This window comes from Camelina sativa, chromosome 9, assembly GCF_000633955.1.
Source record: "Camelina sativa cultivar DH55 chromosome 9, Cs, whole genome shotgun sequence".
NCBI lineage: Eukaryota > Viridiplantae > Streptophyta > Magnoliopsida > Brassicales > Brassicaceae > Camelina > Camelina sativa.
The window spans coordinates 15,720,464-15,747,416 of NC_025693.1; the positions used below are offsets into that span (position 1 = coordinate 15,720,464).

The 26,953-nt window shown below is 37.9% G+C and overlaps 1 long non-coding RNA gene and 1 pseudogene across 2 annotated transcripts; one reads left to right on the forward strand and one right to left on the reverse strand.

Moving 5' to 3' along the window:
* Positions 11,049–14,415, reverse strand: LOC104711080 (annotated as a pseudogene).
* LOC104711081 lies at positions 15,799–17,426 on the forward strand. 2 transcript variants are annotated; one of them, XR_755200.1, is made up of 5 exons: positions 15,799–16,065; positions 16,527–16,563; positions 16,660–16,729; positions 16,834–17,149; positions 17,267–17,426. It is a non-coding gene; the product is annotated as an uncharacterized LOC104711081 (long non-coding RNA). The 2 variants fall into 2 exon arrangements; XR_755199.1 differs by lacking the exon at positions 16,527–16,563 and having other exon boundaries at positions 16,603–16,729.

Here is a 26,953-nt window from a genome sequence, read left to right on the forward strand (position 1 = left end):
TGGTTGTGTGTTTTAATTTTAGCTTAGCCTCTCGAATTTGTTTCTTGAGTCTTAGCTAGTGTAGTGTGTCGATAATTCTGGTTCCATAAGCATTGTCACACGTGAGTTCCCGACGACCACTCACGCGGGGACACTGTCATGGCTAGCTAGCTACTAGCGTGACCGCTGCATGACGATGTAGCTAAGTTGCGGGCTCATTGCTGGTGACCTTTGTGGTCTCGGCATGGGAGATGGTACGGAACAGAACAGATTATCGAAGGGCCCTAGATGTAAAGAGTTAGAACATTCAAGTATCCCTTGTCTAAGTCTATTCGTCTTTACATGCGTGTGTTTTCTAAGAGTTAGGATAGTTCAAGTATCCCTTGTTTATTCTAGTCGTCTTAGAGAGTTGCGTTTGGTTCAAGAGTCTAAGTGTTCTTTAGTCGTCTTGTGTTGTGTATAGCGATGTCTAGATCATCGAGTCAAGTCGTTGAATCTAACTTTTCTCGCTTGTGTATGGTTTAAATTGCTTCCGCTATGGCTTTTGTTGCGTTGCTTTGATTACTTGCTAGCTTGTTTGCCTTGCTTGTTTTCTTTGCTTGCCGGGGTAGTTGGGTTGGGAAGTTAGTATCCTGTTTAGGAGAAAGGGGTACCCAGGCTCACTGAGTAATCTTAGATTACTCATGATAATATTTTGGTCTTGCAGGGAAGCCTAAGCGAGTTTAGAGCCGGAGCAAACATTAGGGTACCGGATAGGGTTTTACGTGTTCTTTGTAAAATCTTATATTTTGTAAACGGTTATGTTTATTTTCCCGACTATCTTTATATATTGCTTTAATGATTTATTTATGATGAATTATTTTATTAAAGTGATATATATGGTTTTCAGGAAAACATGGCAAGTTGCAAACGATACTCGGCCTTGTCCGGGCCAACACAACGCGTGCTGTGGGACGCAAGGGTTGCAAAGCCTAAGCGAACCTCGGCCGTGGGCGGAGTCACGTCCAGGAGGACTGGTCGGGAAGCTGCAGCTTCCGTCCCTCGACCGGACCACCAGGGTGCGGTTCTCACAACAAGTAGCGTCTCGGCGCTGTCCGATGGCCTCCGTGGTCATAGAGCGGTTCGGGGGCGTTACAGACGAAGTATTACAAAGATGCTCAAAGATCCAATCAAGTTTGGATCAAGAAGCAGGATTTATAGTGTCCTCATTGACTACACAACACATGCATCAAGGGACATAGTCTGAAAGTGGCTACTCAAGGCACCAGAGAGGTGTTTAACAGAGAAAAAAAAACTAAGACATAGGTATGTGAAATTCCAAGATATAGGTCAAACATTGGAGAACCAGATATTGAGCCAAAGGATGTCGTCTCAGAAACCAAATACTAAGAAGAAAGACGATTGTCTGTTTGACGACTAATTGAAGTCTTGTGATGATGGTTGATACTTCAAGATGTTGTTCAAGGTAAACTTGAGCTAAGTATAGGAACAAAGGATCTTTATGAAACGACCGCACCCAGATTCCCAATCCTCACATAGGATCCATGAGAAGCGATCTCATCGGAACCCCATAATTCCGACAAGACAACCGGCGTAGAAATCGCTTCTTACAAAAACTTCCATAAATACACCAAACACCACCTTATCTAGTTACTGAGTCGCACAACCAACCACCCCTAGCGACCGAGTAACAAGAAAGGTGGACTGGAATATTTGATTCCGTCCAGCCACGGACAACACTCCCCCACAATTATTATAACTCACTATCAACTCCTCTAGTGTTGAACGATACCTCCACCTGGTGTCGAACATCACCCATCACACCACTTGCGAACCAACACACACACCAACGCTCACAGCATCACTTCTGTCAATCTCTCCTCATCTAAATCTAACTCCAGCTGTCCTCCTAGGACCCAAATACACAACAACATGCTAGTGTCGACCGACACCACCTTGGTGTCGCTCGACACCCCAACTTTACCACAAAACCGTCTATACCAGACCACAATACAAACACTTGATTAAATCACAAACCCACCGTTGGATATGAAGCTTATAGCACCACGAAGCTACCTACTAAAATTCAGCCAAATCGGACTCCGTTTCATTCTCCAAACATTGCCCCGAAGTAACCCTCTCGAACCAGTTCGCGCTGTTCATCCGCAGGTGTTGGTGTCGGCCGACAACACAATGGTGTCGAATGACACCAACCCAGAAATCATGATCCGAACCTCTCTTCAAGCTCCTTCTCGCTGCAAAACCCTAATCCTTCACAACCATCTATTCCTTAATCGATTAAACATCAAACAACATGACTTACTCTGGTTTCTTGCTATTAAAAGTGTAATATAACAGCAAGCTTGGATCTTGCTCTGATCAAATGAACAGTAATGTCTTTCTTAGGATGTCCATGGAAGAATTCATGCAGAGGGGTAATAATGCAGTTTATCATAGATGATTTTATTATCCGGCTGGGTCAAAAAAATTAAATACACTAAAATATATAAAATACAAATTTTGAAAATTAAGTTAAATCATCCATATAAATATAAAATGTAATATTGGATCAAATCATGCACCAATTGAAAAGCTTAAGAAAATTATATTAATTTTTTATTTTGATTCTCTTTTTTTTTATTATTATGTTAATACGCTATCAAATCATTCTTCAAACTTTGTATATTTTAATCCCTTTTCTGAATAAATTTCTTTTTACTACATGTTTACAATAATTAATAATTGCAATTAAATTGCTTATATTTTTTATAAGTTTTTCCTTTTTCCTTTTAAAAAAAATTAATAACATAGAAAATTGTTATATTTTCAAAAAAATTATTAATTAGATGTGTAATTCCTATTGCTTTTTAAAAAAAATCTTGTGTGGAATTTTGACATGTCGAATTCTTATTGGTTGTTTAAAATCTCATTTGGACGCCTTAAGGAACTTATATTTTCTACTTTTTATTAGTATATAGATTGTTAAATAAATTGTTATTTAAACTATGTTTTCTAGTATAAACTGTTACATTGAATAATTTATTTTCTAACTTTAGAATAAATAATCAAAACACGCTAAGCAAAACTTTTAATATTGCCAACAATTTATTAAGGGGATGTATTCAACTTGACATTTTAAGTGATTTGTGTAAAAGTTACAAATCCTATGTTATTCAATCATCCCCTATATATTAATAGAGAAACATTTTGACAAAAAAAAGTGAGGTGTCAGCATTACACAGCTCATGACACTCTTTCCTTTATTTGTCATCAGTTTTTAAAAATATTTACATTTATTACTATTGTATTTTTTAAAAAAATACAATTAACATCCAAAATTAAATTTTTATATTATCTTTCTAACTTAATTATATCCTTTAGTTATATTTTCATAAATTCTTTAAAATAAATTTTAAGAACCTTTGTTCATATAATATAATAATATAAGATTGATATTATAATAACTCTCACGGATTAAATTTTAATTATTATACAAATTTTTTTATAGATATATACTATACAATCGAATTTTAAATATTTCAATTACCCATAAATATAATAGATTTTGTAAATAAAAATTACAATAAAAACATTAAATAATTATTTTATACCGCACTATGTGAGGGTTGTTACCTAGTGTATTTTAAAAAGTCTCCTAAAATCCATTGTTCTTTTAATAACATATCTACAGGTCCTTAAGATGAACGCCAACATATGCTTGGTCTTTGTTTCAGTCATATATCGCTGTCGAATTGATGGCTACTAGGACACACTTTTTGCTAACAAGCATTGAGAATTCTATTGTGATTGTTATATCAAGAAAACAATTGATTTAATCTTTGTAGATGCTGCAGCAGTGTTTTAAAATTGTGAGATTGTGGAGCGAAAGCCTATCAACGGACAGAGCAACGTGCTGACAGCTCAAGGACGCCCGACCAAAAACTCTGGTTTCTTCCTTTAAAAAGTGTTATATAACAGCAAGCTCGGATCTTGCTCCGATCAAATGAACAGTAATGTCTTTCTTAGGATGTCCATTAAAGAATTTTTGCAGAGTGGTAATAATGCAGTCTTTCATAGATGATTTTATTGATCCGGCTGGGTGGAGTTTTTTTTTAATTCATTAAAATATATAAAATATAAATTTTGAAAATTAAGTTAAATCATCCATATGAATATAAAATGTAATATTGGATCACATCATTCACCAATTGAAAAGGTTAAGAAAATTATATTAATTTTTTATTTTGATTCTCTTATTTTTTTTCTTATATTATGTTAATACGCTATCAAATCTGTAACGCCCTGACCGCCACTTTTTAGTGGGCCCCATGTCCAATCTCAGTCCATGGACCCACCTTCTTTAATAGATATCACGACCTCTCACTAGGTCCGTGAGCTCATCTCTATCCGACAGTCGGTTTGCTACGTCCGAAAGACTTTAAAAACTTGTTACCGTCCCTACAAATCACCACATGTTTTCTCCCTGTGTTTTGTCCTCATTCGAACTGTTTCGACATTCACTTCCCGGAATGTCACCCATCCTGAGACTACTCCAGCTCAAGCATGCTTAACTATAGAGTTTTCTTAGGACCCTTCACCAAAAAGATAAGTGCACTTTGGTGAAATAGGCGGTCAAATCAATTCTTTTAAACCTCTCCGCATCTCCTTGAAACCGGGGTTTCACAAAATCATTAATCAAACTTTGTATACTTTAATCACTTTTCTGTATAAATTTCTTTTTACTTCATGTTTACAATAATTAACAATTGCAATTAAATTGCTTATATGTTCTTTATTAGTTGCATATACTTTCCTATTAAAATTAGTAATATAATAAATTACTTTCCTATTAAAATTAGTAATTTAATAGATTACTGTTCATTTAAAATTTTTATTTTAAAGATTTTTTAATTTTTTATATAATTTTTAAGTATAATTGTTTCACATATGTCAAAATAGTATTGATATACTTGACACTTTGACATGTGTCACAATTATATGAGTTACCAACTTTGAAAACTAAGCTTTATGTAATAAGATTAGCATTTATCTTTCTTTTTTTTTTCTGGTCAAAGACTACTATAACATTGGAAACCCATCTTACTATGGTATATAATCTATTAGCATTTAAACCTGAAGATATCTTTTAGCCTATATAAATCTCTTCTAAGTTGTCAAACAGAAAAATGGTTATATCCGTAAAAAAGAAATGATAGTGGTCTTATTGGAGTATTACTTCGTGTTGACTCATCATATGAAAGATTTAATTCTATGATTACAAAAAGAGAGATCAACTCCATATGCACCAAAAGAAAAGAACTTTATTTACTCTGTTTTGAGCTTCTAAAACCAACAGCTGAAATTACAACATTATATTTTTTTGGTCTCACCAAATTTTTATCAATTATCAACCTCGAAATATATCATATACGCTGAAACAATTGAAATTATTCGCGTACAACACAGCTGATTTTCGTTCTCATAAGTTGCATTGAAAATTATGACCATACATAGCAAAAGCATAAGAGTCATGTAATATACGGTTGACAAAACTTAAGTAGAAGAAACTGGAATTAATTGGTTTTGCACACACTTAAGTCTTCTGTGTTTGTTAAAACACAGATGCTTAGCTTAGCCTTAGCTCATGAACAGTCTCCATACCAGAAGCCATGTGTTGTCAAGGACAACACATAGCAACAAGCCGTCACAGTGAAACACTTAAGATATCCTCACTTGATCAAGTAAATCTACCTGCTTTATTGCTGGGTCAACCAAGTCTTCGCCGTCGTCTTCGTTTTGGATTCCGTTGATACTGAATCTCACAAAACAAACTCTATAATCCATCATCATGTACAAGCTACATGGCAATCAAACACGAATAAACATCAGTTACAACTAAAATTGATAAACTGGGACATTTACAAGGCAGTTAAATCATTACAAGGGAGCTACCTTATTGAGATGGATGACAAATGAATATATATATTGTAAGTTGTGGCTCTAATGTTGTCTTCAAGGTTGTATCTAAGTGTGGAAGAGACTCTCGAGGAAGCAGAGGATTAGCTCAAGTAGCTTTCAAGTCAAGCATGTGACTCGCACGTGGAACAGAAGACTGATACGCCAAAGTCAATGAGGGTAGTTTCGTCTTTTCTATTATTACTCTCTCTTTGATCTTTATCTTCTTAGACGAGAGAACTCGAAGGGTTGTTACAGAAGTGAGAGAAATCAGTTAGAGAGAGAGAAGAGAGAGAAATCTTGAGAGACTTGTAATCGAGAACAGTTACCACAAAGGATCTAGTGGATTCCGGAGTTCTATCTCCGGCAAGACGTAGGGTTTCTGGTTAAGGAGCGTGAACTCGTTAAATTCTCGTGTGTCGTTCTTTACTCTTTCTCTTTCAGTTTATTTCTTAATTCGAATTCGATTAGATCCAGACGAAGACATTCGATTCATATTTCTACGATCGGTTAACAACCTCACAAATTGGTATCAGAGCTTGCGGTGGTTGAGCGGTAGTGAATCGGATATGTCTGTGGTTCCGATTGCGGTGTTCGATGGATCCGGTGACTTCTCTCTGTGGAAGACAAGGATAAGAGCTCATCTGAGCGTGACTGGATTAAAAGATGTGTTGGTAGAGAAAGATCCGTCTCCGCCACTTACGGAGGAAGAACCACAAGATCCAGAGAAGAAAAAGAAACGTGAAGCCGATGATGCGGCAAGATTGGAGAGGTGCGATAAGGCAAAGAACGTGATCTTCCTAAACGTTGCAGATAAGGTTTTGCGGAACATTGAATTGTGCGAAACCGCAGCTGAGGCTTGGATTACTCTTGACAAGATGTTCATGCCGACGTCTCTTCCTCACCGAGTATATTCACAGCTGAACTTCTATACTTTCAAGATGCAGGAGAACAAGAAGATTGATGACAACATCGATGATTTTCTCAAGATTGTGGCTGATCTGAATCACTTGCAGATCGAGGTATCGGATGAGGTACAAGCGATTATCCTGTTAAGTTCTTTGCCTGTAAGATTTGATAGCTTGGTGGAAACCTTGAAGTATAGCACTGGTAGAGAGAAATTAAGATTGGATGATGTAATGGTAGCTGCAAGGGATAAAGAAAGAGAGGTAGCTCAGAATAGTAAGTCTGTTGGGGAGGGACACTTTGCTAGAGGAAGATCCGAAGAAAAATATAATGGTCAGGCAAATAAGGGAAGAGGTAGATCTCGGTCCAAGTCGAAAGATAGGAAAAGAATCTGTTGGATATGCGGTAAGGAGGGACATTTCAAAAAGCAATGTTACAAGTGGCTCGAGAGGAACAAGAGCAAGACGCAGAACTCAGACAAAGGAGAAGCAGGAATTGCTAAGTCAAGTTCTGAGCATGATCCAGCCTGAGCATGATCCAGCAATGGTGTTAATGGCAGTTGAAGAAAGTCTTTCGGCATCGGTTGATAAATCTGAAGAATGGATATTGGATACTGGTTGTTCATTTCATATGACACCAAGGAGGGAGTTGTTTTCTGATTTCAAGGAAGTGAAATCCGGTTATTTGAAGATGGGGAATGACACCTTTTCCCAAGTAAAAGGGGATGGTAGTGTTAAAATCAGGAATTCTGATTGGACTTCTGTTGTGCTTACAGATGTGAGATACATGCCAACAATGTCTCGCAACTTGATCTCACTAGGGACGTTGGAGGATAAGGGATGTTGGTTTAAATCCCAGAATGGAGTTCTGAAGATAGTCATGGGTTGCTCGACACTGCTTAGAGGACTGAAGAGGAATGCTTTGTATATCTTACAAGGTAAAGCAGAAGTGTCAGAATCTCATGTATCTGAATCTCCGAGAGATGAGACAACCTTGTGGCACAGTAGACTGGGTCACATGAGTCAGAAGGGACTAGAGATATTAGTCAAGAAGGGCTGCTTAGAGAAGGAAGTCATATAGGAGCTTAAGTTTTGCGAGTATTGTGTCTTTGGCAAGAATCACAGAGTTAGTTTTGCTCCAGCTCAGCATGTGTCAAAGGAGAAGTTAGCTTATGTACATTCCGACTTATGGGGGTCTCCTCACAATCCAATGTCTCTTGGGAATTGCCAGTACTTTATCTCTTTTATTGACGATTTCTCAAGGAAGGTTTGGATATACTTTCTGAAACGAAAAGATGAAGCATTTGAGAAGTTTGTGGACTGGAAGGAGATGGTAGAAGTCCGAGAAGAAAGTGAAGAAACTTAGAACAGATAATGGATTGGAATACTGCAATCAGTATTTTGATAAGTTTTGCCGTGATGAAGGAATAGTACGACACAAGACTTGTGCATACACGCCACAGCAGAATGGCGTAGCTTAGCGTTTGAATCGAACAATAATGGACAAGGTTCGTATCATGTTGAGTGAGAGTGGTATGGAGAAGAAGTTTTGGGCAGAAGCAGCATCAACTGCAGTCTATTTGATCAACAGATCACCCTTAACTGCGATAGATTTCGATTTGCCAGAGGAGAGATGGACTTCGAGTTTACCAGACTTAAGTAGGTTGAGGAAGTTTGGTTGTTTGGCTTATATCCACACTGATCAAAGAAAGTTGAATCCACGGGCTCCCAGAGGAAGGTAAGTGTGTTATAAGCAGGAATGTGATTTTCAGAGAGGAGATTGTGTACAAAGATCGAAGCAAGGATTCTCAGTTCAGTTTGACAGAGGTTGATTTTGAAAATCTTGGGTTGAAGACTAGTGATGTTAGTCAAGGTGGAGTTACTGAAGAGTGTGCTAATCAAGGTGGAGATTCATCGGGTCAGGTTCAGGAAACTTCAACTAACTCACCAAGTCTTCGAGAGGCACAAGTTGAACATGAGGAAGATAACTCTGAAACAGAAGATTTGAGTGATTATCAGCTTGTAAGAGATAGAGGTAGAAGGGCAATTAAGGCAAACAGGAAGTATGATGAGTCAAACATGGTTGGTGTAGCTTATTATACAGAGGATGGTGGGAAATCTGAGCCAGGTTCTTATAAAGAGGCTTTACTTGTTCCTGATTGGGACAAGTGGAATGAAGCTATGAAAGAAGAAATGTTCTCAATGAAGAAGAATCAAACTTGGGACCTTGGGGATAAACTAGAAGGAGCTAAAGTAGTTGGTTGCAGATGAATTTACACTAGAAAGCCAGGGATACCTGGCGTAGAAGCCCCTCGGTTCAAAGCCAGATTAGTAGCAAAAGGGTATTCTCAAACAGAAGGTGTTGACTATACTGAGATTTTCTCACCAGTTTTGAAACATGTGTCAATCAGATATCTTCTGTCAATGGTGGTTTCTTTTGACATGGAGTTACAACAAATGGATGTAAAGACCGTGTTTTTACATGGTTTTCTAGAGGAAGATATTTACATGGCACAGCTTGAAGGGTTCATTGACGAACAACATCCAAATCAGGTATGTTTGCTTAAAAGGTCGTTGTATGGTTTAAAACAGTCTCCTAGGCAATAGAACTTGCGGTTTGATGAGTTTATGCAAGGAATAGGTTATGAGAGAAGTGCCTATGACAGTTGCGTATATTGGAGGAAACTAGAGGATGGGAGTCGTATCTACTTGTTGTTATACGTTGATGATATGCTAATTGCCTCAAGGAGTAAGGTTCAGGTGGAGGAGTTGAAGAGATTACTCAGCCAGGAGTTTGAAATGAAAGACTTAGGAGAGGCTAAGAAGATTTTGGGAATGGAGATTGAAAGAGACAGAGTAGCAGGAACTCTCACTCTGTCTCAGGAGAGCTATGGTAAGAAGGTGTTGAAAACTTTTGGAATGGATCAAGCTAAGCATGTTGCTATTCCATTGGGTGCTCATTTCAATCTCCGAGCTGCTACTGACAAGGAATATGAAGAACAATTCAAGAGAATGAAGGTAATTCCATATGCTAATGCAGTCGGTAGTATCATGTACTCAATGATTGGTACAAGGCTAGACCTTGCATATCCTGTTGGTGTGATTAGTAGGTTCATGGGAAGACCACTTAAGGATCATTGGCAGGCGGTTAAATGGGTATTGAGGTACATGAGAGGTACTGAGAAGAAGAAGTTGTGTTTCAAGAAGCAGGATGACTTCTTAATAAGAGGATATTGCGATGCAGATCACGGTGGTGATGGGGGTAGTCGTAGATCCACTATTGAGTATGTTTTTAGAGCAGGAGGGAACTCTATCGTTTGGAAGTCGAGACTTCAAAAGGTTTTAGCACTGTCGTCGACAGAGGCCGAGTATATGGCTCTCGCTGAAGCGGTGAAAGAAGCCATCTGGTTGAAAGGTTTGGCTGAAGAACTTGGGTTCCCGCGGGAGTTTGTTGAGGTGCACAGTGATTGGCAGAGTGCTATTGCTCTGTCAAAGAACTCGGTGCACCACGAGAGGACCAAGCACATTGATATCAGGTTGCATTTTATCAGAGATATCATTAGTGAAGGGATTGTGAAGGTGATTAAAATTGCAGGTGAATGCAATCCAGCTGATATTTTCACCAAGGTTGATCCAGTATATACACTGGAGGGAGCACTTCAAATGCTCCGAGTTTCAGCAAACTGAGTTGAAGACTCAGGTTCCGGAGGGGAATCCATGTACTAGATCAAGGGGATGCAGAAGACCATAAGAGCCAAGGTGGAGATTTGTAAGTTGTGGCTCTAATGTTGTCTTCAAGGTTGTATCTAAGTGTGGAAGAGACTCTCAAGGAAGCAGAGGATTAGCTCAAGTAGCTTTCAAGTCAAGCATGTGACTCGCATGTGGAACAGAAGACTGATACGCCAAAGTGAATGAGGGTAGTTTTGTCTTTTCTGTTATTACTCTCTCTTTGATCTTTATCTTCTTAGACGAGAGAACTCGAAGGGTTGTTACAGAAGTGAGAGAAATCAGTTAGAGAGAGAGAAGAGAGAGAAATCTTGAGAGACTTGTAATCGAGAACAGTTACCACAAAGGATCTAGTGGATTCCGGAGTTCTATCTCCGGCGAGACGTAGGGTTTCCGGTTAAGGAGCGTGAATTCGTTAAATTCTCGTGTGTCCTTCTTTACTCTTTCTCTTTCAGTTTATTTCTTAATTCGAATTCGATTAGATCCAGACGAAGACATTTGATTCATATTTCTCCGATCGGTTAACAACCTCACATATACATCATTGAATAGCAAATCACTTGGATTAAATGTCAAAACACAAATACTCTGTATTGTCCTATACCAATCATCTCACACTCTTTTTCTACCTATTCCTATAGATTGTTCATAGTGAAAAACTAAAATGAGCAAGTCCTATAATTAAATTCCATTTCGATACCAGTCTGCCCGGCTCTCGGCTTCCATATGACTTCAAAGCAAGCCTTCTCAGCAATTTGTTCATCATTCCAGATTTAGGTCCGGAGCTAGAACTTTGGTATCCCCTGAAATAAAAACGAGAAGCATAACCCATTCGAAACTTCCATGAATCCCATTCGAAAAGGAGAACAGGTCTTCTGAAACTTGTATAAACCGTTACTCCACGTTGTGATAGCTGACTTCCCAATGGTATGGCATATTCACTCCTACACATGTTTCTTTTTCCGCTCCTTACTTACACAAAACATGATCCACCGTACATTGCAAGACTATCCTCAAAAGATAGAAATAGCAACAATATTCCAGAAGTCACTAAACCAAAACAAACCCTTAAATCATCGGAAGATACTGCAACTTGCCGTACATGCCGGAACCTTAAATGATTGCTGCTTTTCAACTCTCAACTTTTCTGCTTTCAATAATTGCTTCCGCTGAAAAAAAATATATTCAAACGTGAGACTATTTTTTAATAAGGGTCGTCGACCTTGCGTAGCAAATTGTAACAAACAATTGGTCTTTTACATCAACAAGTAAAACAACGAAGGGCAGGAGAGAGGGGAGTTTGGGGTCTAGAAGCCTCATGTTCATGTACAATTTGCTTGTGTCGGTAGAGAAATATGCGCCGCTTGCCAAGCTTTTGCTTCCTAAATAGACACTTAAGCCACAGTTTCAACTTCAGAGAAAGCTCGACTGGAGAATATCAGTTTGTTCCTCCTGTCCATGCCATTTGCTAATCCTGTAGGAGAGACATTTACTCGACGTTTTACACCGTTAAAGGTTACAGTATCCCTAAAACCAGGTCCTCCAGCATTTTTTGCCTTATATATCTTTGATGGTATGGCAAATTCACTCCTATACATGTTTCTTAGTTCTCATTCATGTTTAAACCTTACACAAAACATGAGGCACCCTATATTGCAAGACTACCCTAAAAAAAATAGAGATGGCAAAAATATTCCAGAAGTCACTAAACCAAAACAACCGCCCAAATCATGGGAAGATACTGCAACTCTTGTGCGAATCCACCAATACTGAACTACCAAACGTAGCCGCTTCACTTTTCTCAATAAGAGGTGAAGTTACAGTAGTTAGATCAGGCTTACAAACAATCATCTAGAACACTGTTTGCACATCTCACCATTACCGTACATGCCTGAACCTCAAAAGAGACCACTATATCAACCCCTACTCATATGCCACACTACTACCTTATGTGTTCCACCTCCATAAATTGCCGGCCCGTTTCCGGAGTTACCTAGATTCCAACCCTAGCTTATGTGATGTACAGCGCAATTTGTCCTGTTTAAAATAAAATAACTAAGCAAATAACATCACCATGCATCATCATCAAGACACAAACACTTACATTCATAAGTGCTAGCTACCACAATTTTGTTTGTTCCAAAGGTGTAGAACTGATTCCAACAAACCACTGGTACATGAATGAGAACTGCACGCACAACTTCTTATAGTTTCAAGTCAAAACGACAGATACTTGTTCCATTACTAGACATAAACGTATGGTCAGTGATACTAAAAATGCTATCATGGTCAGTGATACTAAAAATGCTATCTATAGTAGTTAATAAACTGTATAGTTTTGATTTAACCCATGTCTCCTTTCATTCCTACCGTTCCTGCCTCTTTCCTTGCCTTAACCACTGGTTTGGCAAGTTAAGGATGGACAATAAGTAGCTTGCTTGAAGCCTGACTACCATAGAAAGTAAGAGTCAAAATCGAACTCTTTAATAGATGATAAACAGAAAAACACAAACTAATCAACAATCTTTTGCCTGATTTTTCTTTTGAAAGTAAAAGTAAATGAATGCAGCAAAACACATTAATAATCTCTAGTTTTCCTTTTGCCTGGTTGGTTGATGTGCAGTTGCACTAAGCTTGGAACATAAGAAGAGCACACACTGGGTAACAGTATTCCTTCCGAACATACTCAAGCATGTATGATTTGTCAGGTTTTGAAAGACTAGGAGCTTCTCCAAAATCCACAGATTTGAAGTATCCACCTTCGCCAAAGATGTGAGCTGTTTGGTAACGAGTCTGTTTATATTTGCAATCAAGATCGAAAACCACAGCAACTTTCTCCTCCTCGTCAATGAAAAAAGTTCCAGCTCCAATGGCAACATGAAAACCACGGAACGATCTCAAAAACTTGCGCCAAGACACTGCATTGGGATCAATCTTATTCGTAACCCAAAACTCATATATATACACAAGATATACTCTGGTGGTAAATGAACACAGCAAGCTTCTCTTCCCCAACACAAGACAAAGTCAAAGTCTCTGAACGATAAGAGTGAAACTGCAGAGGCAGAGGCAGACGCGGTCCAAATCTCTCACTTGTAAAATCAAAACAACAGAGTAAACTATCTTCAATCTTTCTTCCCCCTCCTTCTCCTTCTCCTCTTATCTTCTCTACACCCAAAAAATAACTATTCCCTTTCAAAGACACCACGTTGACGAGAAGGTATCTCCCAAGCGTGAGTAACACAGTAAACCTTCCATGAATCAGAGCTTAAATCATATATTTCGTAACCAAAACAGCAAATCCTCAGAATTTTGTGGTTACGATTCTTGTCATAACCAAGAGCATACCTGTCTAAGCTGTGGAAACTGTTTCTTGGTTGGATCCACTTCGTTTGACCCAGATACGGGTTCCAAACCACAAGCCCTGTGTTGTCCTTAACAACACATAGCAACAAGCCGTCACAATGAAACAATTTAGCTATCTTCATTTGATCAAGTAAAGCTACCTGCTTTATAGATGGATCGACCAAGTCTTCTTCGTTTTGGATTCCCTTGAGATCGAATCTCGCTGAACAAACTCTATAATCCATCATCATGAATCCCAAAAAACTGCTGCTTCTCTGTTTTACCAAAAATCATATTTTTCGATAAAGCATTCCACTTTTTGCAAGTAGACCGTATAGCTTTCAGAGATGTTACCGGAACACTAGAGAGTATCTCCTCTACCAATTCCTCCCACAGATCCGACATTGTCGTCATTCTCTCAAACTTCTACAGTGTGTCTCTCAAATCTCAACTTTTCCAAGTTAAATCTGCCTACTGAATCAACCGAACCGACCGAACACAACTTCGTTAATTGGGCTTGTTATTAGGTTTTGTAATAGAATGTTTTAGTCCATTTTCTTTATTTTGGTCGAATTTGGGTTTTAATTAACTAACTGAATTAGAAGAAAACAATTTGGTTTTATCTTGGAATTGATTTTAAACTTTATAACAGAACCGAATCAATTTTTTCGGTTCAATACAGTAGAACTATAGAAACAACCGAACCGAATCAATTTTTTTCGGTTCAATACGGTAGAACTATAGAAACAACCGAACCGAATCAATTTTTTCGGTTCAATACAGTTGAACTATAGAAACAAAAGGAGAAAAAGGGGAAATTGGAAAAAAAAGAAAAAAAAAAAAAAAAANGAGAGGAAATATTGTAACTTTTAGTTATCTATATTCATGTTGGAACTCTGAAATGTTAAGTGGTATTGGTTGAATATTTTGTTATGTGGTCTTTCTCAACTCCACAGCGGAATGTCATCAAAGATAATAAAAATGCAAGCTTATGAATATTAGTGGAAGTAACCGGGTTGATGTTGAAAGATGATGGGTTTCAAATGATCCATACCACACTGTCCATTTCATACTCTTGGATCCAAATATAGTTAGAGTTTGGGTAGATCAATACTGCAGCAGTGTGGAGGAAAACTTCTGAAATCGAGATAATGGAAGATGTGCTTGGTACTTCTATTGCATGGCTAGAGAACAGAGTGATTCTGTGCTCTCAGGATTGAAATCGTCTGAAACTTTCTAACTTGTTTTTCTCCTTCTATCTCTATTGATTTTATTACGAATGTTTTCAGACATGATTTTTAAGTTTATGTACGAGTTTGAACTTGGGTTTGTCAAGATGTATTATGTATGAATTATTTCCGCAATTTGCAATACAATATTATATAAATATTAATAATACCAAATAATTAAAATACAATTGCTAAAATGGCACAAATAAAAGTTATAATACAAACCTTTACTGCAAAAACATAACACTACTACCAACATTATTATAGCTAAAAAATGGTGATATAAAGTATAAAACAGCACTACTATATTGTCATCATAAATTTTATAATTGCACAAAAAACTGCCATAAAAACCTATCACATGGCATAAATTCGACGTTACTATAAATAATATTATAGCATCGATATTAGTGCTATCATAGCACGTAGATTAACGCTACATTAAATGGGGTCTAAGAGCAAGTCCATTGGGAAACTTTAGCAAGACTCTTATTTTATTGGGACAAAGAAATAAATCAAAACTGATAAAAAAACATAAGAATTGCTTCTTAATTAGTAAGTTTTGTGATCAACTCTTATTATTACGTGTAGACATATGATTGGTTTTATTTTTGATATAAAAAACAATTCGTTTCTTTTTTTTCCTTCTTTCTCTTTCTTCTCCCCCATCTCTTTTGCGACACCATTCTTTCACTTCCCCAAATTCTCATATTTGCGATTAACCAATATTTGCGACACCGTTCTTTCTCTTTCTTTGCTTTTTTTGATTAAACAATCTTCAGTTGGAGGTGAGGATCAGAAGAACACATCAGAGGTTCTGATCTATCGAAGAGGTGATGATTGACTCGTTGAGAGTTTTTTTCCACCAAATCAAAGCGTTCCTTCACTGCTTTTCGAGAATTTGCTGAACCAATCTCCATCTGATGGTAATTTCATGTTTCTATTTGTTTGAATTCTTGTTTTATAACGATTTCGAAATTAGGTTTTTGGATTTTCAAAAATTAGTGTTCTTCAATATCTCTTTTGTTTTGTGTTCGTAAGCATGATTTTTATTAGGATTAACGAAATTAGCCATGAATGAAATGAATTTAGGCATAAATTGTATGTTTCCATCGATCTTTTCCATTGGTTGATTCATACTTTGTGTCGAGTGTCGCTATTAGATAGGATGGTGTATTGATGTACATAGTCTTGAAAACATTTCAATTTTTTTTCTTCCATCAGATGATTCGTTTGGCAAAATATCAAGTGTGTAAAATTTGACTTATTTAACTTCTCGTTTGGTCTTCAATGATAATTATCACACTTTACATTACTTGCTGATGCAAAGACATATCATGATCATACACTCACTGTGTTTGGTTGGTCTTTTAAATTCTTGATGCAGGTCTTTCTTATTACTAGCAAATACAGCTTGATTATGAGTGAGTGTTTTTTGTTTGGTTATTGGTTATATTGTTTAGGTGCTATTGGGAAAAAGAGCTCAAAGTAATGAAAAGCTTCATAATTTTTTGGATAAGGTGAAGGCACAAACCCAAAGAGCTGAAGGTTGTTGAAGCTCATTGCCATCTAGGCTTTACCATTACAAAGGTAACTCTGATTATAGTTGCTTTAAGTTATGTTTTGATTTACACAGATGAATACGAATTGCTCTTTGTTCATGTTTGCTTCTGCTCTGTCTTTTTTAATTCCAGGTGGATATATTCAGAGGTGATGCAGTCTTATGGTAGAATTCATTTGATCACCTTCGGCGTCAAGGCTTTGACTGTTTGATCTACGTAACATGGAGAATGGTTCAAGGTTTTCTCATTCGCTAGATCTTGATTATTGTCGTGTCATGTCTGTTATAATCTCCGCAGATCAGTACATGGATCACCATCCAGCGGGTGGAACTCAAATCGTTTGGTGGGTGATGAAGAAGGAGAACCAGCAAGATTACTTTGATTGAGCAAAACCTGTAATCAGCCCCCACTTGTGTTGCCTCGTTAGACTCTACTGCAGATGTCTACGGTACAAACTCCCACGTAATCTTTATTATTTGTTCCTCAATTTTTCACTTTGGTTATGTGGTTGTTTTTTCTCTTCTTCTATTTACATGTTCTTTACTTGTCCTTTTTGTTATTTCAGGTCACGGATGATGCTTTTGTTTATCAGTGATGGCTTTAACTGATTGTCCTCTGACGTTCTTATGTTGCCCATAACTGATTAAATTTGTTTTATGTTTCTGTTTCATGTATGTGCTGCTATCATGATCATAAATTTTTTTTTTTTCAAAAATAAGAATCCCAGTAAGAGTTTACCATTGGAGAGTATAACTTTAATTAACAAATAAAAAGTTCTTATTTTGTAAAAGTACACTTTTTAATCCTAAAAAAAACATAAGAGTCTCAAAATAATGATCTCCCAATGGAGAATGCCCTAAGTTAGCAACAGCAAAGATAATGTTTATAGGAATGCTATCTTATGTCAATAATAGTGTTTTCGTGGTCCTATCAATATGCATATTTGTTATAGTGTTCTAAATTAGTGTTAGGAGAATGTATAAAGTCACATAATGATGTACAAAATCATTGGGTTGATGTAGAGATCATATGGGTCACAAAGTATCGTCATAATTGGTTCCATAAAGTATTTATGATCTAAATGCTTATATGCGTTTAAACAATTATTGTTAATAGATATCTACAAATTTATTTTATTGGTAATTATTATTAGATAATTAATTGTTATATAATTGTTATTTAAACTATGTTTTTCTAGTAGAAAGAAAAGGTTATATAAATTGTTACCATGGATAAATTATTTTCTAACTTTATAATACAATAGTCATGAAAAGCTAAGCAAAACTTTTAGTATTGCCAAATATTTGTTAAGTTTCTTATGGTTTTTTTAATAACATATCTATAGGTCCTCAAGATGAAAGCGGGCATAGTAGTAACTATACGACGCTAAATGAAGCGATATCTATCTTAATTGAGAACAACAAGAGAAGATTTATCGTCTATGTGAAAAAGGCGTTTACAAGGAAACAATTGAAAGTAGGGAAATGAAAACGAATTTAATGCTCATAGGCGACCGTACAGACATAACCATTCTCACTTGCAGTTTAAACGCTAAGGATGGATAACTCATCAAAAAATATGTCATCCATGGTAAAATATATGTTTTCTCTATTAGTAGAATATTATTTGTTTTTGTTCTTTATATATCATGGTGAAATAGAAATTCTTGATACAAATTCTAGCCACTAACGCCAACGGATTTATGGCGCTAGACATTTGGTTCCAGCACACGTTTGGGACCTCTAAGAAACATGTGGTTGCTCTCCGTGTGACTGTCGATGATTCGGTCATATTTCGCTGTCGAATAGATAGCTACCAGGACACATTTTTTGCTGACAAGCATCGACAGTTCTATCGTGATTGTTATATCACCGGAAGCGTTGACTTTATCTTTGGAGATGCTGCAGCAATGTTTCAAAATTGTGAGATTGTGGCGCGAAAGCATATGAACGGACAGAGCAACATACTGACTGGCTCAAGGACGCACTGACCCAACCAAAAACTCTGTCTTCTCGCTTTAAAAGTGTAATATAACAGCGAGCTTGGATCTTGCTCCGAGCAAATGAACAGTAAAATCTTTCTTAGGTCCAGGACTTGTGTTTATATTATGTTTACTTAATTATGTTTAGTAAATAAATGTAAGTCATTTTTGAAATAAAAACTAGTAAAAATATAGATTTTGTATTTTCTTTTATTTTTTTAAGTGATAAAATATTATAATGATAAATTGAGAAAACTCAGTAACGTCCATTAAGCTAATAATGTTTTTGAAAAAAAAATTACCATATCTTTTCTCTTTAGTCAAAAGTTAGCATTATTAAACTACCAAAAAAATAAAACACTGAAAAATCATTGAGACCATGATACATAATCTACTGTTAGATCTCACGTATATGTGGGCTATGATATAATTTTATTTAAATTTTCTAAAATATAAAATTTGAAAACTAAGTTAAATCATCCACACAAATATATGAAATAATTGAATACACTATCAAATCATTCACCAATTTAAAAGCTTAAGAAAATTATATTAATTTCTTATTTTGATTCTCTTATTTTTTGTATTATGTTAATTACTAATTTAACATTAGAGTGAACTGTCTTCACTCTGTTTTGAGGTTCTAAAACCAATAGCTGAAATTACAACATTAGATTTTTTTGGTCTCACCAAAATTTTATCAATTATCAATTTTGAAATATATCATATAAGCTAAAACAATTGAAATTGTTCGCGGACAACACAGTCGATTTTTTTTTTTTGATAATAATGTTAATATCATTAATCAAAATGAACAGAGTAGGATATACATGAAGTAAACATTATTAAATTAACATTTGAAATTGTTTATATGATATATATGAATATACATGAATTTTGATTTATGATATTAACATTAAATAAAAAAAAAAAAAAGGAAAAACAAGGAAACAAAAGCTGAGATATAGAATCATCTTAGCCAATATGAAATTTCATAGAGTTCACAAAAGACTCTCTCTCTAAAAAACCCTAAAAACGCTCTCCCTTCTCACTAAAACACAAAGCTACCGCCTCTCTAGGTTAACCGGCTCCGGTGGCTCTCTCAGCACCGGAGTCGGGTTTTCTCTCTTTTTTAGCTTTGTCTTCTCTTTTTATCGGTTCATCTCTCTATTTTTTCTTCCTACGGCCTCAGATCTAGTTTTTTAGATATAGATTTTTAAAGCTTAAATCTTCCCATCTCTAGGATAGTGGCTTGGTTCTTGTGTTTTTAGTCACGCGCGTCTTCAGATCTGGCCGTCCTCCATGGCAAAGGCAGTTTTCAACCGGTGGCTCTCTCAGCACCGGAGTCGGGTTTTCTCTCTTTTTTAGCTTTGTCTTCTCTTTTTATCGGTTCATCTCTCTATTTTTTCTTCCTACGGCCTCAGATCTAGTTTTTTAGATATAGATTTTTAAAGCTTAAATCTTCCCATCTCTAGGATAGTGGCTTGGTTCTTGTGTTTTTAGTCACGCGCGTCTTCAGATCTGGCCGTCCTCCATGGCAAAGGCAGTTTTCAACCGGTGGCTCTCTCAGCACCGGAGTCGGGTTTTCTCTCTTTTTTAGCTTTGTCTTCTCTTTTTATCGGTTCATCTCTCTATTTTTTCTTCCTACGGCCTTAGATCTAGTTTTCTAGATATAGATTTTTAAAGCTTAAATCTTCCCATCTCTAGGATAGTGGCTTGGTTCTTGTGTTTTTAGTCACGCGCGTCTTCAGATCTGGCCGTCCTCCATGGCAAAGGCAGTCTTCAACCGGTTTTCTTCACTGCCTCAGATAAAGATCTCTCACCACCGTAGATCTAGATCTCCTTCCTTTCTTCCTGAAGCTTCAGTAGGGTTTGAAGCTGTCTTACCGCCTCCGTAGTTCCATGCCGGAGCAACAAAAAGAGGACGCACGGCACTTTATTCCGGGTCAATTTTTGCGGTTAGGAGATTCTTGTATTAGCATCCGTTTGTGTGGTTGTTCTTGTCTCAGATCTGTTTTAAGTTTTAATTTTCAAAGATTTAAGTTTTAATTGTCTATTTTTGGGTCTCTATTCTCTGATCCGGGTTGCAATTGAAGGGATGTTATGTTTTAAGTTGTTTGGGTTTTTTCCCCTTAGTCTCCGGGAGTGGTTTGTACTCGTGGGCTTAAGCCTCTAGAAGGATTAATATCCTTTCCAGCTCTGTATCTGACCTTGTAATAATCTCACCCTGTTATCAATGAAATCATATTGACGAAAAAAAAAAGAATATCTTAGCCAAAGTTATTGAGATGGATGACAAATGAATATTGTATATATATCATTGAATAACAACAATATTCCAGAAGTCTCCAAATCAAAAGAAACCCTCAAATCATGGGAAGATACTGCAACTCACGGGCTCTATTTGGGTGTGCGAATCGACCAATACCGAACCATCCAAACGTAGCCGCTTCACTTTCTCAATGACAGGTGAAGTTAGTTAGATAAGGCTTACATAACAATCATCTAGAACACTGTTTGTACATCTCACCAGTCACCATTACCGTACATGCCTGAACCTTAGACGAGACCACTATATCAACCCCTACTCATATGCCACACTACTACCTTATGTGTGTTCATATTTGTAATCAAGATCGAAAACCACATCAAATTTTTTTTCCTCGTAACTCTCAGCTCCAATGCATCATGAAAACCACGGAGCGATCTCAAAAACTTGCTCCAAGACAGCGCTTTGGGATCAAGTCTTATTCGTAACCCAAAACTCATATACACTAAAGTGGGGAAGGTTGCAGATCAATTGGTGACAGCTTGTCCTGTGGGAAGGTTGTTAAAGGGTGGGGACCAGGGTTCGAGGAACGCCTAGCGCACCAATAACCTACTGGTGGATGTGGATTTCCACAGTGATGGGTTAGGATCGATGCCCTGCAGGGCCAGCTTGGGGTCCGTTGGGGAAGCTAGCGGTGGGCTAGTGGGGTCCGCGGGACGGATTGTCACATAAAAATCAATTTTTATTGTAACAACCTGTCCCATAGACCCAACTAGCCTCACTGCTAGCCCACTAGCCTCACTGTTATTCGGTAGTAACTAAACACAGCGAGCTTCTCTTCTCCAACACAAGAAAGAGTCAAAGTCTCTGAGCGATAAGAGTGAAACTGCAGACGCATAGGCAGACACGGTCCAAATCTCTCACTTGTAAAATCAAAACAGAGTAAACTATCTTCAATCTTTCTTCTCCCTCCTTCTCTTTCTCTTCTCATCTTCTCTAGACCCAAAAAAATAACTATTTCCTTTCAAAGACACACCACGTTGATGATAAGGTATCTCCCTATCGTGAGTAACACAGTAAACCTTCCATAAATCAGAGCTAAAGTTGTATATTACCCAAAACAGCAAATCCGCAGAATTTTGTGGTTACAGTTCTTGTCATAACCAAGAGCATACCTGTCTGAGCTGTGGAAACTGTTTCTGGGTTGTATCCACTTCGTTTGACCCAAATACGGGTTCCATACCAAAAGCCCTTAACAACACATAGCAACAAGCCGTCACAGTGAAACACTTTAGATATATTCACTCGATCAAGTAAAGCTACCTTCTTTATTAATGAGTGAACCAAGTTGTGAGGTTATTAACCGATCGGTGATTGAGAATCAATAGAACTCGTCTGCGTTTCTTCGATGTTGATTGAAAACAAAAAGTAAAAGAAAGACGAAAGAACTACACCAACGATTTAACGAGTTCACGTTCCTTAACCGGAAACGCTACGTCTCGTCGGAGATGACACTCCGGAATTCACTAGATACTTGTGATCACCGTTTCTATTACAATGCTCTCAAGCTTTCTCTCTCTACTCTCTCTCTCCTATCAAATCTCTCTAACCTCTCTGTAACTAACTCTCAGATACAGAGATGAAGATAAGAATCAGATCAAGAGATTAAAACCGCAAAGACCTTATAGCTCCCGTTGACTTCGACGACCTCAACCGCTTTAGTCTTCTATCTCACGTGTAGCTCACGTGCATCACTTGAAAGCTATCCCTGAGCTAATCCTCTCTTTGACCGAGAGTCTTCTTCACACTTAGATACATTCCTGAAGTAACCATAAGAACCATACTTACAAATCTCCACCTTGGTTCGAATGGTCTTCTGTATCACTCCATCTAGTACTTGGATTCCCCTCCGGACCCTGAGTTTATTCTCAGTCTTTAGATACTCGGAGCATTTGAAGTGCTCCCTCCAGTGTATCCACTGAAACAACCTTGGTGAAAATGTCAGCTGGATTACATTCACCTGCAATCTTTATCACCTTCACAATGCCTTCATTAATGATATCACAGATGAAATGCAACCTGATATCAATATGCTTTGTCCTCTCGTGGTGCACCGAATTCTTTGATAATGCAATCGCACTCTGTGAGTCACTGTGCACCTCCACATACTTCTGTGGAAACCCGAGTTCTTCATCCAACCCTTTTAACCAAATAGCTTCTTTCACCGCTTCAGTGAGAGCCATATACTCGGCTTCAGTTGAAGACAAAGCTACTACTTTCTGAAGTCTTGACTTCCAAACAATAGAGTTTCCTCCTGCTGTAAACACATACCCAGTAGTGGACCTGCGACTGTTGCCATCACCAGCATGATCTGCATCGCAGTATCCTCTTAACAAGAAATCTCCTTGCTTCCTGAAACACAACTTCATCTTTTCAGTGCCCCTCATATACCTCAAGACCCACTTAGCCGCCTGCCAATGATCCTTGAGTGGTCTACTCATGAATCTACTAATCACCCCAACAGGATGTGCAAGGTCTGGCCTCGTGCCTATCATAGAGTACATAAAACTACCAACGGTATTTGCATAAGGCACCACTTTCATCCTCTCAAACTGTTCTTCAAATTCCTTATCAGTTGCTGCTCGAAGATTGAAATGAGCACCCAAAGGAGTCGCGACTGACTTGGCTTTATCCATTCCGAAAGTTTTCAAAACTTTCTTAACATAACTCTCTTGAGACAGAGTCAAGGTTCCTGCAACCCTATCTCTTTCAATCTCCATTCCAAGAATCTTTTTAGCTTCTCCTAAATCTTTCATCTCAAACTCCTGACCTAGCAACCTCTTTAATTCCTCTACATGACTCTTGTTCTCAGAAGCTATCAGCATGTCGTCTACGTATAAGAGTAAGTAGATACGACTTCCATCTTTAAATTTCTTCCAATAGACACAGCTATCATAAGAACTTCGTTCATAATCTATTCCCTTCATGAACTCATCAAACCTAAGATTCCACTGCCTAGGAGACTGTTTCAACCCATACAGTGATCGCTTCAGAAAACATACCTGCTCCGAGTGAGCCTCATCAACAAAACCTTCTGGCTGAGCCGTCATTATTTCCTCATCAAGATAGAAATGTAAAAAAGCTGTCTTCACATCCATTTGCTGCAACTCCATATTAAAATGCACCACCATAGACAACAGATACCTGATGGAGACATGTTTAACCACTGGTGAAAATATTTCTGTATAATCAATACCTTCGGTTTGAGAGTAACCCTTTGCCACTAGTCTAGCTTTGAATCTAGGAGCTTCCACTCCAGGAATTCCTGGTTTCCTCGTGTAAATCCATCTGCAACCTACGACCTTAGCTCCTTTTGGCTTATCTCCTAGATCCCATGTTCTATTCTTCTTCATTGAGGACATCTCCTCCTTCATTGCATCATTCCACTTATCCCAATCCGGATCAAGCAGAGCCTCTTTATAGGATCCAGGTTCAGACTCCTCCATCTTCTGTATAATAAGCGAATCCCACCATGTGTGAGTCAGAATACTTCTTATTAGCCTTGATAGCTCTCCTCCCTCGATCTCTTACGAGTTGATAGTCACTTAAGTCTTCTGACTCTGAATCTTCACCTTCCTCCTCTACTTGAGTACTATCTGAACCAGAGGGATTCGCTGGAGTCTCATGCTCCTGTGTGTGTGAAGCTCCACCTTGATCAACACTCTCGTGTGTGGCTCCACCTTGATCTAACTCCTTTTCTTTCAAACCCAAATTCTCCAAATCAACTTCGGTAATATCCTGCTGATGAACTCTGTCATGATCTTTGTACATTACCTCTTCTCTGAAAATCACATTCCTGCTTATAACACATTTACCTTCATCTGGTAACCAAACCTTATACCCCTTCACTCCTTCAGGATAACTTGTAAAGAATCCCTTCTTTGCTCTTGGATTCAGTTTTCCCTGGTCAGTATGTATATAAGCAAGACATCCAAATCTCCTTAGTCCACTTAAATCTGGTAGATGTGATGTCCATCTCTCCTCTGGTAAGTCAAAGTCAATAGCAGTTGAGGGTGATCTATTGATCAAATAAACTGCAGTCGAAGCTGCTTCTGCCCAGAATTTTTTCTCAAGGCCACTTTCGCTCAACATACTGCGAACCTTGTCCATGATGGTTCGGTTTAACCTCTCAGCCACACCGTTCTGCTGAGGTGTGTAAGCAACTGTCCTATGTCGAACTATACCTTCATCTCTGCAAAACTTGTCGAAATACTGATTACAATACTCCAACCCATTATCTGTCCTGAGCTTCTTTACCTTTCTCTCAGACTGAACCTCCACCATTTTCTTCCAGTCGACAAACTTCTCAAATGCTTCGTCTTTCCGTTTCAAGAAATATATCCACACCTTTCTCGAGTAATCATCAATAAAAGAGATGAAATACTGACAGTTACCGAGTGAGGGAGGGTTGTGTGGTGAACCCCACAAGTCTGAGTGCACATACGCCAGCTTTTCCTTAGACACATGTTGAGCTTGAGTGAAACTCACCCTATGATTCTTACCAAATACACAATCCTCACAGAATTTCAGCTCCTTAACCACTTCCCTGTCCAAACAACCTTTCTTAACTAGTACTTCAAGTCCCTTCTGGCTCATGTGCCCCATTCTGCTATGCCATAAAGCAGTTTCATCTTTCAGAGGCTCAGATACATGAGACTCTGGTATCTCAGCTTTTCCTTGCAGAATATACAATGTACTTCGCTTCAGACCTCTAAGTAACGTAGAACAACCAATGATTATCTTCAGAACTCCATTCTGAGACTTAAACCAACATCCTCTGTCCTCCAAGGTTCCTAAAGAGATCAAGTTTCGAGACATGGATGGCATATATCTCACATCTGTAAGAATAACAGATGTTCCATCTGAGTTTCGTATCTTAACACTACCAACACCTTTAACCTGAGATACGGTGTTGTTCCCCATCTTTACATACCCGGAAGTTATCTCCTTGAAGTCTGAAAATAATTCTCTTCTCGGTGTCATGTGAAAAGAGCACCCAGTGTCTAAAATCCACTCCTCAGATTTATCCCCTGAAGCACACAAACTCTCTTCTACCGCCATTAACACCATTGTAGGGTCACGATCAGAACCAGATTTAGCCACTCCTGCTTCTCCTTTATCCGTGTTCTGAGTCTTGTTCTTGTTCCGTTCAATCCACTTGAAACATTGTTTCTTGAAATGTCCCTATTTACCGCATATCCAGCAAACTCTCTTTCCATCTTTTGACTTGGACCTTGATCTACCTCTCCCTTTACTAGCCTGACCATTATATTTCTCCTCTGATCTTCCCCTAGCAAAATGTCCTTCACCTACAGTCTTGCTATTCTGAGCAACTTCCCTTTCCTTATCCCTTGCAGCTACTATAACATCATCCAACCTTAACTTCTCCCTACCCGTGCTATACTTTAGTGTTTCAACTAAACTATCGAATCTTGCAGGTAAGGAACTCAACAGAATGATAGCTTGTACCTCATCCGATACCTCGATCTGCAAGTGATTGAGATCTGCAAGTGATTGAGATCTGCCACAATCTTGAGAAAATCATCAATGTTGTCATCGATCTTCTTATTCTCCTGCATCTTGAACGTATAAAAGTTCAACTGAGAATAAACTCGATGTGGCAAGGAAGTCGGTATGAACATCTTCTCTAATGTCGACCATGCTTCAGCTGCAGTATCGCATAGCTCGATGTTCCTCAAGACTTTATCCGCAACATTTAGAAAGATTACGTTCTTTGCTTTATCGCATCTCTCCAACCTTGCCGCTTCATCAGATTCACGCTTTTTCTTCTTCTCCGGATCTTGTTCTTCCTCCTCCGTGAGTGGCGGAGACGGAGCTTTCTCCACCATTACATCCTTTAACCCGATCACACTTAGATGAGCTCTAATCCTCGTCTTCCACAAAGAGAAGTCTCCCGAACCATCAAACACTGCAATCGGAAC